The sequence below is a fragment of the Triturus cristatus genome, chromosome 4_1 (assembly GCF_964204655.1).
Source record: "Triturus cristatus chromosome 4_1, aTriCri1.1, whole genome shotgun sequence".
Classification (NCBI taxonomy): Eukaryota; Metazoa; Chordata; class Amphibia; order Caudata; family Salamandridae; genus Triturus; species Triturus cristatus.
Window position 1 is genome coordinate 135,193,204 of NC_140585.1, and position 12,787 is coordinate 135,205,990.

General features: G+C 48.7%; 5 non-coding genes across 5 annotated transcripts; all 5 read right to left on the bottom strand.

Annotated features, from left to right (window-relative positions):
• Positions 1-153: 153 nt before the first annotated feature.
• TRNAR-CCU (transfer RNA arginine (anticodon CCU)) lies at positions 154-226 on the bottom strand. The gene has a single exon. It is a non-coding gene; the product is annotated as a tRNA-Arg (tRNA).
• A 795-nt stretch (positions 227-1,021) lies between these two features.
• On the bottom strand, positions 1,022-1,094 carry TRNAR-UCG (transfer RNA arginine (anticodon UCG)). The gene has a single exon. It is a non-coding gene; the product is annotated as a tRNA-Arg (tRNA).
• Positions 1,095-1,741: 647 nt separating this feature from the next.
• On the bottom strand, positions 1,742-1,814 carry TRNAR-CCU (transfer RNA arginine (anticodon CCU)). The gene has a single exon. It is a non-coding gene; the product is annotated as a tRNA-Arg (tRNA).
• Positions 1,815-2,609: 795 nt separating this feature from the next.
• Positions 2,610-2,682, bottom strand: TRNAR-UCG (transfer RNA arginine (anticodon UCG)). The gene has a single exon. It is a non-coding gene; the product is annotated as a tRNA-Arg (tRNA).
• Positions 2,683-4,197: 1,515 nt separating this feature from the next.
• Positions 4,198-4,270, bottom strand: TRNAR-UCG (transfer RNA arginine (anticodon UCG)). Its single transcript has one exon. It is a non-coding gene; the product is annotated as a tRNA-Arg (tRNA).
• Positions 4,271-12,787: the final 8,517 nt, after the last annotated feature.

The window sequence follows — 12,787 nt, forward strand, 5'->3', positions numbered from 1 at the left end:
CTTTGCAGTTTCACAACACTAACATGACTGTGAAGTGTACACAAGTAAAATGGGACCGTTTCAAAGTACCTAATCCCTCATAAACTACTGAGAGGAAGCATGTAATAAATCTACCTAATTTTCTAGAAAAGAAAGAGGGAGGATTTTTGTTATCACCTCAGATGGGACTTGAACCCACAATCCCTGGCTTAGGAGGCCAGTGCCTTATCCATTAGGCCACTGAGGCACACATGCATAGCTCTTTTCTAGAGGCATCATTTAAATGTATTCTATGGTCAGACACCGGTGTGTGCACACAGGGCATTTCTCACTTCTCTCTATAAGTAAACTTCCCATTTTCATACTCTTCCATCCCCGACTTTAACGCTCTCTTCTATGCTATAATGGAGACTTTGCAATTTTAGCAAGTGGAGAGAAATTGGAGAACCACTTTCGACTCCACACTTCTTCTTCACTTACTTCTTTTCTCAATATACTGGGCTTAGAAAATGGTATCAAGCTATCCTTATCATCAGTAGGACACGGAAAGAGGCACTAAGTCTCCTAACCAAGTTCAACCACACTCTGCAACTTAACCATTGCACTACAAAGTAGGCAACGGGGGCATCAGCAAAGGCAGCCAATGTGCCGATCCTTTATAGATTTTGTGCAGTACTTTTCTTACTCGGAGGCAAAATCAGCACTTTAACTGCCCAAATCATACAGATTTTACACATGTACCACTCTATGCACACATAGGCACACACCTTGCAGTTCTTCTACACACACTTAAGCTAAAAACCCATTCTGTCACGTCAAAATTCTGCAAACCTATTACATATTCAGTGCGTCGGCATAGAAGCACTTTTTAATGCCACTAAAATGCACAAGTAGTTAGACTGAAGATGCAACCTGAATGAGTTTACAGTATGTACTCCACTTTATTAATGATTAGTACTGAGAAAGTGAGGACTACAAGAGTATTGGAAAATACTTTTTCCACTCTGAATGTAAAGCAGATTGTGTGACCATTGGCCAAAAACGACCACGAAGGGACTCGAACCCTCAATTTTCTGATCCGAAGTCAGACGCCTTATCCATTAGGCCACGCGGTCATCCGTCCACCTGAGATGATTTTTATCATGTAGGTGGTATGCATGGATGGAGAACATATTATTGAAAGGTATTCAGGTTTACATCCCATAGTGTTCTTTCAGCTCTTTTCGCTGGTATCACTTTTTTGGAATCTATATATTGAGAATTTTATGAGTACGATATGCTTTTGTTTTCCTTTTTCCATACAAACCTCTTTCTACATGAGTTTAAAGCTCATTTGTATGCTCTACATAGCTCTGGACGTTTCCAGACGTGGAGTGAAACTGTTTTGAAAGTAGTACAAATTGCTCCTTCCTGCATATGCTAATTTTTCACACTCACATAGGTTGTATAAGTTTCATGAATCCTGGCTTGACCTATTCAAGTAGCTGAAAGCCTGTCACCACCTCTAGAAACAAGATTCACACCAATCCAATTCATATCATTTTTTCCAAAGGAATATGTTCTGGACGGTCGAAAATGCATCTCACAAAAATAGGCATTTAAAAATCTACTTTGCAGTTTCAGAACACTAACATGACTGTGAAGTGTACACAAGTAAAATGGGACCGTTTCAAAGTACCTAATCCCTCATAAACTTCTGAGAGGAAGCATGTAATAAATCTACCTAATTTTCTGGAAAAGAAAGAGGGATTATTTTTGTTATCACCTCAGATGGGACTTGAACCCACAATCCCTGGCTTAGGAGGCCAGTGCCTTATCCATTAGGCCACTGAGGCACACATGCATAGCTCTTTTCTAGAGGCATTATTTAAATGTATTCTATGGTCAGACACCGGTGTGTGCACACAGGGCATTTCTCACTTCTCTCTATAAGTAAACTTCCCATTTTCATACTCTTCCATCCCCGACTTTAACGCTCTCTTCTATGCTATAATGGAGACTTTGCAATTTTAGCAAGTGGAGAGAAATTGGAGAACCACTTTCGACTCCACACTTCTTCTTCACTTACTTCTTTTCTCAATATACTGGGCTTAGAAAATGGTATCAAGCTATCCTTATCATCAGTAGGACACGGAAAGAGGCACTAAGTCTCCTAACCAAGTTCAACCACACTCTGCAACTTAACCATTGCACTACAAAGTAGGCAACGGGGGCATCAGCAAAGGCAGCCAATGTGCCGATCCTTTATAGATTTTGTGTAGTACTTTTCTTACTCGGAGGCAAAATCAGCACTTTAACTGCCCAAATCATACAGATTTTACACATGTACCACTCTATGCACACATAGGCACACACCTTGCAGTTCTTCTACACACACTTAAGCTAAAAACCCATTCTGTCACGTCAAAATTCTGCAAACCTATTACGTATTCAGTGCGTCGGCATATAAGCACTTTTTAATGCCACTAAAATGCACAAGTAGTTAGACTGAAGATGCAACCTGAATGAGTTTACAGTATGTACTCCACTTTATTAATGATTAGTACTGAGAAAGTGAGGACTACAAGAGTATTGGAAAATACTTTTTCCACTCTGAATGTAAAGCAGATTGTGTGACCATTGGCCAAAAACGACCACGAAGGGACTCGAACCCTCAATTTTCTGATCCGAAGTCAGACGCCTTATCCATTAGGCCACGCGGTCATCCGTCCACCTGAGATGATTTTTATCATGTAGGTGGTATGCATGGATGGAGAACATATTATTGAAAGGTATTCAGGTTTACATCCCATAGTGTTCTTTCAGCTCTTTTCGCTGGAAGCACTTTTTTGGAATCTATATATTGAGAATTTTATGAGTACGATATGCTTTTGTTTTCCTTTTTCCATACAAACCTCTTTCTACATGAGTTTAAAGCTCATTTGTATGCTCTACATAGCTCTGGACGTTTCCAGACGTGGAGTGAAACTGTTTTGAAAGTAGTACAAATTGCTCCTTCCTGCATATGCTAATTTTTCACACTCACATAGGTTGTATAAGTTTTATGAATCCTGGCTTGACCTATTCAAGTAGCTGAAAGCCTGTCACCACCTCTAGAAACAAGATTCACACCAATCCAATTCAAATCATTTTTTCCAAAGGAATATGTTCTGGCCGGTCGAAAATGCATCTCACAAAAATAGGCATTTAAAAATCTACTTTGCAGTTTCAGAACACTAACATGACTGTGAAGTTTACACAAGTAAAACGGGACATTTTCAAAGTACCTAATCCCTCATAAACTTCTGAGAGGAAGCATGTAATAAATCTACCTAATTTTCTGGAAAAGAAAGAGGGAGGATTTTTGTTATCACCTCCGATGGGACTTGAACCCACAATCCCTGGCTTAGGAGGCCAGTGCCTTATCCATTAGGCCACTGAGGCACACATGCATAGCTCTTTTCTAGAGGCATTATTTAAATGTATTCTATGGTCAGACACCGGTGTGTGCACACAGGGCATTTCTCAATTCTCTCTATAAGTAAACTTCCCATTTTCATCCTCTTCCATCCCCGACTTTAACGCTCTCTTCTATGCTATAATGGAGACTTTGCAATTTTAGCAAGTGGAGAGAAATTGGAGAACCACTTTCGACTCCACACTTCTTCTTCACTTACTTCTTTTCTCAATATACTGGGCTTAGAAAATGGTATCAAGCCATCCTTATCATCAGTAGGACACGGAAAGAGGCACTAAGTCTCTTAACCAAGTTCAACCACACTCTGCAACTTAACCATTGCACTACAAATTTGGCAACGGGGGCATCAGCAAAGGCAGCCAATGTGCCGATCCTTTATACATTTTGTGTAGTACTTTTCTTACTCGGAGGCAAAATCAGCACTTTAACTGCCCAAATCATACAGATTTTACACATGTAGCACTCTATGCACAGATAGGCACACACTGCGCAGTTCTTCTACACACACTTAAGCTAAAAACCCATTCTGTCACGTCAAAATTCTGCAAACCTATTACATATTCAGTGCGTCGGCATAGAAGCACTTTTTAATGCCACTAAAATGCACAAGTAGTTAGACTGAAGATGCAACCTGAATGAGTTTACAGTATGTACTCCACTTTATTAATGATTAGTAATGAGAAAGTGAGGACTACAAGAGTATTGGAAAAGACTTTTTCCACTCTGAATGTAAAGCAGATTGTGTGACCATTGGCCAAAAACGACCACGAAGGGACTCGAACCCTCAATCTTCTGATCCGAAGTCAGACACCTTATCCATTAGGCCACGCAGTCATCCGTCCACCTGAGATGATTTTTATCATGTAGGTGGTATGCATGGATGGAGAACATATTATTGAAAGGTATTCAGGTTTACATCCCATAGTGTTCTTTCAGCTCTTTTCGCTGGAAGCACTTTTTTGGAATCTATATATTGAGAATTTTATGAGTACGATATGCTTTTGTTTTCCTTTTTCCATACAAACCTCTTTCCTCATGAGTTTAAAGCTCATTTGTATGCTCTACATAGCTCTGGACGTTTCCAGACGTGGAGTGAAACTGTTTTGAAAGTAGTACAAATTGCTCCTTCCTGCATATGCTAATTTTTCACACTCACATAGGTTGTATAAGTTTTATGAATCCTGGCTTGACCTATTCAAGTAGCTGAAAGCCTGTCACCACCTCTAGAAACAAGATTCACACCAATCTAATTCATATCATTTTTTCCAAAGGAATATGTTCTGGCCGGTCGAAAATGCATCTCACAAAAATAGACATTTAAAAATCTACTTTGCAGTTTCAGAACACTAACATGACTGTGAAGTGTACACAAGTAAAATGGGACCGTTTCAAAGTACCTAATCCCTCATAAACTTCTGAGAGGAAGCATGTAATAAATCTACCTAATTTTCTGGAAAAGAAAAAGGGAGGATTTTTGTTATCACCTCAGATGGGACTCAAACCCACAATCCCTGGCTTAGGAGGCCTGTGCCTTATCCTTTAGGCCACTGAGGCACACATGCATAGCTCTTTTCTAGAGACATTATTCAAATGTATTCTATGGTCAGACACCGGTGTGTGCACACAGGGCATTTCTCACTTCTCTCTATAAGTAAACTTCCCATTTTCATCCTCTTCCATCCCTGACTTTAACGCTCTCTTCTATGCTATAATGGAGACTTTGCAATTTTAGCAAGTGGAGAGAAATTGGAGAACCACTTTCGACTCCACACTTCTTCTTCACTTACTTCTTTTCTCAATATACTGGGCTTAGAAAATGGTATCAAGCCATCCTTATCATCAGCAGAACACGGAAAGAGGCACCGAGTCTCCTAACCAAGTTCAACCACACTCTGCAACTTAACCATTGCACTACAAATTAGGCAACGGGGGTGTTAGAAATGGGATTTCTGGTTGGCTGAGGCTTGCGCCAAAGCCAGGCAGAAACCACCACTCTAGTCAGGGCTGGGGAGTTACACGCCAAAGATAACCCCTGCTCACCCCCTTGGTAGCTTGGCACGAGCAGACAGGCTTATCCCTGAGGCGATGTGTAAAGCGTTTGCGCGCGCACCCAGCAACAACACCCAAGGCCCACCACAAAGGAAACTCCACACAAGGTATTCTATAAAAATAGCCTTTGTATTATACACAACACATTAGATACAAACACACACTTTACAATGTGCCAACAGGCACGGGCAGAATGTACAAGGGATTATATATACAGGGGACAGGGCCACATGGACCACTGTCAGGAATTAGCACTTAGAACACAGCACAAATCACCAATAGTAAACGTAGAACATAACACAAAGTAACTGTAGAGCACAACCAGTCTCTACTGGCGCAACAATGACCTCAGCGTCATCACACTAGCATCAGGTATAAAACCTATCCTGTATCTATCACAGGGGCATAAATCACATTATGCAATTCTAATTGGTCTAACTCATTAGACCTAACCACCTAGCTATAACTATACTAGGGGCGCACATAACACAGGGAAGTACATTCTCCCTACCATCAACCTACGCAGGTGAAATAACCTCCTAGGCAGAACTAACCACATTTAGAGGTACACAATACAGGGTGCGCAAAACATACTATACACGGTACATTTCCTAGCACCCAAAAGCACATTAGCATGAATCGCAATAACACCTCAATCCCATTAGAGTCCAGGACGCACCAGAACCTAAACGTAGCAGCTGCCCACTACTTGCTGGGCAGCTGGGGACAAGCACAGGGCCTAAACGCTGCAGCTGGCACTAAGTGCTGCGCAGCTGGGGAAGGCAAATAGGGGCCTGGGCTCTCAACTGGCCCATGACACAATATCCAGCACGTTGGAGCCACCTAGCTCAGAAAGTCACTTTGGAGCGCACTAGCGCTCTTAACATAAACAATGCGGGGGACGTTGGAGCCCTCTAGGCTCTATAACCAATTTTGCCCGTCTCGTTGGAGTCCCCCTCAGGGGGCTCTGGGACCATAAAGATGGCCCCTTGACCGTGGGAGCGCCACTCGCTCTCTAGAAAATATCCGGTCCCGGTTGGAGCGACCCGCTGCCAAACGGGGCCGCTCCGAGAGAACTGTGCCTCGAGGGGCACCAACAACAAGGAGCCCCCACTTACCGGGCTCTTTTCTTCATCCGCGGTGGGGCAGGCACCGGCAATGTGCCTCGAGCCCCCTCCGCCTTTAGTCTGCCTTCGGCGCTGCCTGCGGGGCTCTCTCACCACAGGAGAGCTCCGTCCCTGGAGGCGCCGGTCCTTGCCCGGTCCCCCATCTCGGGACCGGGACTTCTCTGGTGGAGCCTGCGAGGCTCCGGGGACAATGGCGGCACTTCCGCTTCCGTCCCGCTGCCCCGCCCACAACCAGGCGGGCCGCGGACTCGGCGGCAGTTGAACTGAAGCTCGGGCCGCGGCGGTGATTTCTCCTTCTATGATCGCGGGGTGGGCACCCGCAATAAAACAACCATAAGCGGGGTGGGCACCCGCAATAGGGATAATACGGCAAGGAAGACGCAGGGTGGGCACCTGCATACAATTAGAAATAAAGGAATAAGCGGGGTGGGCACCCGCAACAGGACACAAGACGGGGGAATCCCTACGCCGGGGATTCCCTCTAAAAAGATCGCAGCCCAGCGCTGCAGGCAGCAAAGAGAGGCGCTCGGGTAAACCAGGGAAGCGCTCTGCCACAGAAATGAAGCGCCTCTCAGCAGAGTGCAGGTACAGCGCCCACCAAGCGCTAGGGCAGCCTAGAGTCCATAAGGCTTAGTAAGGAAGCACAGCAAATGAAGTCCAAAAGGGGTCCCAAAAGTCCTCCAGGTATCCAGGGGCTGGGCAGGGCCCAGGGAGGCAAGCCTTCCCCTGGGCCCCAGCAGCAGCATGCCCCTGGTAGATTCGAGTTTGGAACAAGAACATTTTGTAAGGGGACACAGCCCCTTTTTATACACCAAATCCCTTTGTTCTGGGTTCAGGGTGAGGGGGAAAACCAGTCGCAGCTGGTTGGGGAGCACCCTTGATGTGCTCAGCCCCTCACTCTATTCACTGGCAGGGCTAGGGTCATTAGACGCACCACAGGGGCCGGCGCCAGCATTGTGTGGGGGAAGCCCTGTCCTATTCAGGACCCAGGTACACTCCTCCCCAGCCATCAACATGCTAACTCCCCATTCACCACTGGGTGACTCCTCCTGACTCTGGGGAATTCCCTAGTCCGTCACCTGACCTCACCAGCCAATCATCAGACAAGCCACACATTTCAGACTGCACACTGAAGTGCCCACTTCTAGAAGTGGCACTTCCACACCAGGTACATGCACGCCGCATACATCAACGCGCAGCATTCACTCACACGAGTCCGCACATACCAAACACGGGCCTGCACACCCCACGCATCAGGAACTACCGGGACATCTACATTCCCCCATGCATTCCTATGGGAGGGCAGGCCAACCTCACAACACGCACGCACTTTACCCTGGGACACAGCGGTAAAGTGCGCAGAAACCCAAAATCACTACACCAAGTTACCAATTACAAGCAAAAAGTTTCGGGGTGAACCTGCCAGAAGGGCCAAGTCCAACACAACCCCCTTCCAGCCAAAACGCAGGGCAGACCAATCACCACCGTGATGGTCTTCCCTGCTTGGGGCGATAGAACACGGACGCAGGCCCGCACTGCAGGGACACTCTCCTGTTCTACGCCATTCTCAATCCACATGGTTCCATCTGAAAAAAAACAACCGAAAAGAACTCAGGCCCAACTAGGCTACCCCACTGGTACTACCTAGTTGTCCACGGCCAGGACCAGGCCCTAGGCCACCCAGATACCACTGGTCCTTGCCAAACCCAGAGTGGGGAGTAGTAACCCCTGGCATACAAGCCATTCTCCACTCTCCCTCTCAGTGTAGTTCCCAACTACCACTGATCCTTCAACCTAGGGTCCGCACCCTCAGGCTGACCAGAGGTCACGGGCAAGAATGCCCCACCCTACCTCTACTTCTGGGGTTCCGCACCCTCCCAGGGAAGCACCCACCAGAACACAACTCTCCCACCAGTTCAGGACCTCTCTCCACCAACTGGTCTACCACCTGGGATCCAAGTTCGCCGGCTGCACCGGGGTCAGAGGCGAGGCCGCCCTCCCTCTGCACCCCCTTCCAGAGTTCCGCACCCTCCCAACTGGAGTGGTACCCCTAGAAGGCAAACCGGCCAGGACACTGACTACAGTCGTCCTTACGTCCAGATCCGGAAACACCGGCTACTGGCTCCCCAACCGAGGGACGTACCCTTTGGTCAGATGCCTGGCGGACCAGGACTTCCTAAGGGTGACACATACCTAGCGTGTCATGTGACAGTCTGCCTGGCGCAGAGCTCACGACCTCCTGTCCCTCTGACAGTGCGTGAAGATGCCCCAGCAACCTGGCGCAGAGCTCACGACCTCCTGTCCCTCTGACAGTGCGTGAAGATGCCCCAGCAACCTGGCGCAGAGCTCACGACCTCCTGTCCCTCCGACAGTGCGTGAAGATGCCCCAGGACAGAAGTGGCATCACCATGGTCACTCATTGGTGGCTCAGCCCATCCGGCTGGCCCCCTGACCCACTGGTTCCCACTGGGGACTCTTCCCCCTCTCACCCCTCAAAACTGAACCTCTGCACCCTCCACCTAGGAGTGGCACTGCTCGACACCAAAACTGATGGAGGCCTGACTACAGACACTCCCAGCTTACCTCCAACAGGAAGAACCACCTCGAAGAACAGTACAACAGGACAGACTAGGCTCCCTACCTGGTGTTCCCTCATGGAACCAACCAGTCCTGGAGACTGAGGTTGGGGTTGGGAATACAACCCAGGGTCACGCCCTCAACCAGTTCAGGCGTGAGACCACTCAACCTCCTCACAAATAAGGGTACCTAGCTGGGCTACTCTAAACCATCTCCGCCGCAAGGGTTTGTGGAGATACCTGCACCATTCTTCTAGGGTTACTCCCAAAAACAAGCTCAAAATAATTTACCCACACCATTTAACACTCAATCTTCCAGTGCAACACAACATTCATCCACACTCACACCCCCCAGACTAGTAAGACAGTTTCTACCGCCCCTGATTTCTCAACCTGACCACCACGTGACACAGGTACTATCACTCTGGGAACTGGGAATGGGACATTCACATTCATCCAGCGCATTACACATTCATCCCCAAACACCTCCCAAGACTGGTAAGACAGTTTCTACCGCCCCTGATTTCTCAACCTGACCACCACGTGACACAGGTACCACTACCCCGGGAACTGGGAATGGGAATACATGCACTGGACACACATCTGCTGCCACCACTGGATCCCACCCTCTGGTGAATCCAGAAAACACAATGCACTAAGGGGGATGATCTACCCTCCCGAGCTAGGGACACCTAACTCACAGTGCACACGAACCACATTTCCAAAGAAATGACATTTAAAAACAAACTTTAAAACAATAATCCCTATACCATGTGATTTATCTAAATGCAGAGTTTTGTAGTGCGGCCAGTTGCTGCTGCGGTACAGCGCAAACGCAAGTCCAAATCCCACCGCTGATCACCAATGTTAGAAATGGGATTTCTGGTTGGCTGAGGCTTGCGCCAAAGCCAGGCAGAAACCACCACTCTAGTCAGGGCTGGGGAGTTACACGCCAAAGATAACCCCTGCTCACCCCCTTGGTAGCTTGGCACGAGCAGACAGGCTTATCCCTGAGGCGATGTGTAAAGCGTTTGCGCGCGCACCCAGCAACAACACCCAAGGCCCACCACAAAGGAAACTCCACACAAGGTATTCTATAAAAATAGCCTTTGTATTATACACAACACATTAGATACAAACACACACTTTACAATGTGCCAACAGGCACGGGCAGAATGTACAAGGGATTATATATACAGGGGACAGGGCCACATGGACCACTGTCAGGAATTAGCACTTAGAACACAGCACAAATCACCAATAGTAAACGTAGAACATAACACAAAGTAACTGTAGAGCACAACCAGTCTCTACTGGCGCAACAATGACCTCAGCGTCATCACACTAGCATCAGGTATAAAACCTATCCTGTATCTATCACAGGGGCATAAATCACATTATGCAATTCTAATTGGTCTAACTCATTAGACCTAACCACCTAGCTATAACTATACTAGGGGCGCACATAACACAGGGAAGTACATTCTCCCTACCATCAACCTACGCAGGTGAAATAACCTCCTAGGCAGAACTAACCACATTTAGAGGTACACAATACAGGGTGCGCAAAACATACTATACACGGTACATTTCCTAGCACCCAAAAGCACATTAGCATGAATCGCAATAACACCTCAATCCCATTAGAGTCCAGGACGCACCAGAACCTAAACGTAGCAGCTGCCCACTACTTGCTGGGCAGCTGGGGACAAGCACAGGGCCTAAACGCTGCAGCTGGCACTAAGTGCTGCGCAGCTGGGGAAGGCAAATAGGGGCCTGGGCTCTCAACTGGCCCATGACACAATATCCAGCACGTTGGAGCCACCTAGCTCAGAAAGTCACTTTGGAGCGCACTAGCGCTCTTAACATAAACAATGCGGGGGACGTTGGAGCCCTCTAGGCTCTATAACCAATTTTGCCCGTCTCGTTGGAGTCCCCCTCAGGGGGCTCTGGGACCATAAAGATGGCCCCTTGACCGTGGGAGCGCCACTCGCTCTCTAGAAAATATCCGGTCCCGGTTGGAGCGACCCGCTGCCAAACGGGGCCGCTCCGAGAGAACTGTGCCTCGAGGGGCACCAACAACAAGGAGCCCCCACTTACCGGGCTCTTTTCTTCATCCGCGGTGGGGCAGGCACCGGCAATGTGCCTCGAGCCCCCTCCGCCTTTAGTCTGCCTTCGGCGCTGCCTGCGGGGCTCTCTCACCACAGGAGAGCTCCGTCCCTGGAGGCGCCGGTCCTTGCCCGGTCCCCCATCTCGGGACCGGGACTTCTCTGGTGGAGCCTGCGAGGCTCCGGGGACAATGGCGGCACTTCCGCTTCCGTCCCGCTGCCCCGCCCACAACCAGGCGGGCCGCGGACTCGGCGGCAGTTGAACTGAAGCTCGGGCCGCGGCGGTGATTTCTCCTTCTATGATCGCGGGGTGGGCACCCGCAATAAAACAACCATAAGCGGGGTGGGCACCCGCAATAGGGATAATACGGCAAGGAAGACGCAGGGTGGGCACCTGCATACAATTAGAAATAAAGGAATAAGCGGGGTGGGCACCCGCAACAGGACACAAGACGGGGGAATCCCTACGCCGGGGATTCCCTCTAAAAAGATCGCAGCCCAGCGCTGCAGGCAGCAAAGAGAGGCGCTCGGGTAAACCAGGGAAGCGCTCTGCCACAGAAATGAAGCGCCTCTCAGCAGAGTGCAGGTACAGCGCCCACCAAGCGCTAGGGCAGCCTAGAGTCCATAAGGCTTAGTAAGGAAGCACAGCAAATGAAGTCCAAAAGGGGTCCCAAAAGTCCTCCAGGTATCCAGGGGCTGGGCAGGGCCCAGGGAGGCAAGCCTTCCCCTGGGCCCCAGCAGCAGCATGCCCCTGGTAGATTCGAGTTTGGAACAAGAACATTTTGTAAGGGGACACAGCCCCTTTTTATACACCAAATCCCTTTGTTCTGGGTTCAGGGTGAGGGGGAAAACCAGTCGCAGCTGGTTGGGGAGCACCCTTGATGTGCTCAGCCCCTCACTCTATTCACTGGCAGGGCTAGGGTCATTAGACGCACCACAGGGGCCGGCGCCAGCATTGTGTGGGGGAAGCCCTGTCCTATTCAGGACCCAGGTACACTCCTCCCCAGCCATCAACATGCTAACTCCCCATTCACCACTGGGTGACTCCTCCTGACTCTGGGGAATTCCCTAGTCCGTCACCTGACCTCACCAGCCAATCATCAGACAAGCCACACATTTCAGACTGCACACTGAAGTGCCCACTTCTAGAAGTGGCACTTCCACACCAGGTACATGCACGCCGCATACATCAACGCGCAGCATTCACTCACACGAGTCCGCACATACCAAACACGGGCCTGCACACCCCACGCATCAGGAACTACCGGGACATCTACATTCCCCCATGCATTCCTATGGGAGGGCAGGCCAACCTCACAACACGCACGCACTTTACCCTGGGACACAGCGGTAAAGTGCGCAGAAACCCAAAATCACTACACCAAGTTACCAATTACAAGCAAAAAGTTTCGGGGTGAACCTGCCAGAAGGGCCAAGTCCAACAGGGGGCATCAGCAAAGGCAGCCAATGTGCCGATCCTTTATACATTTT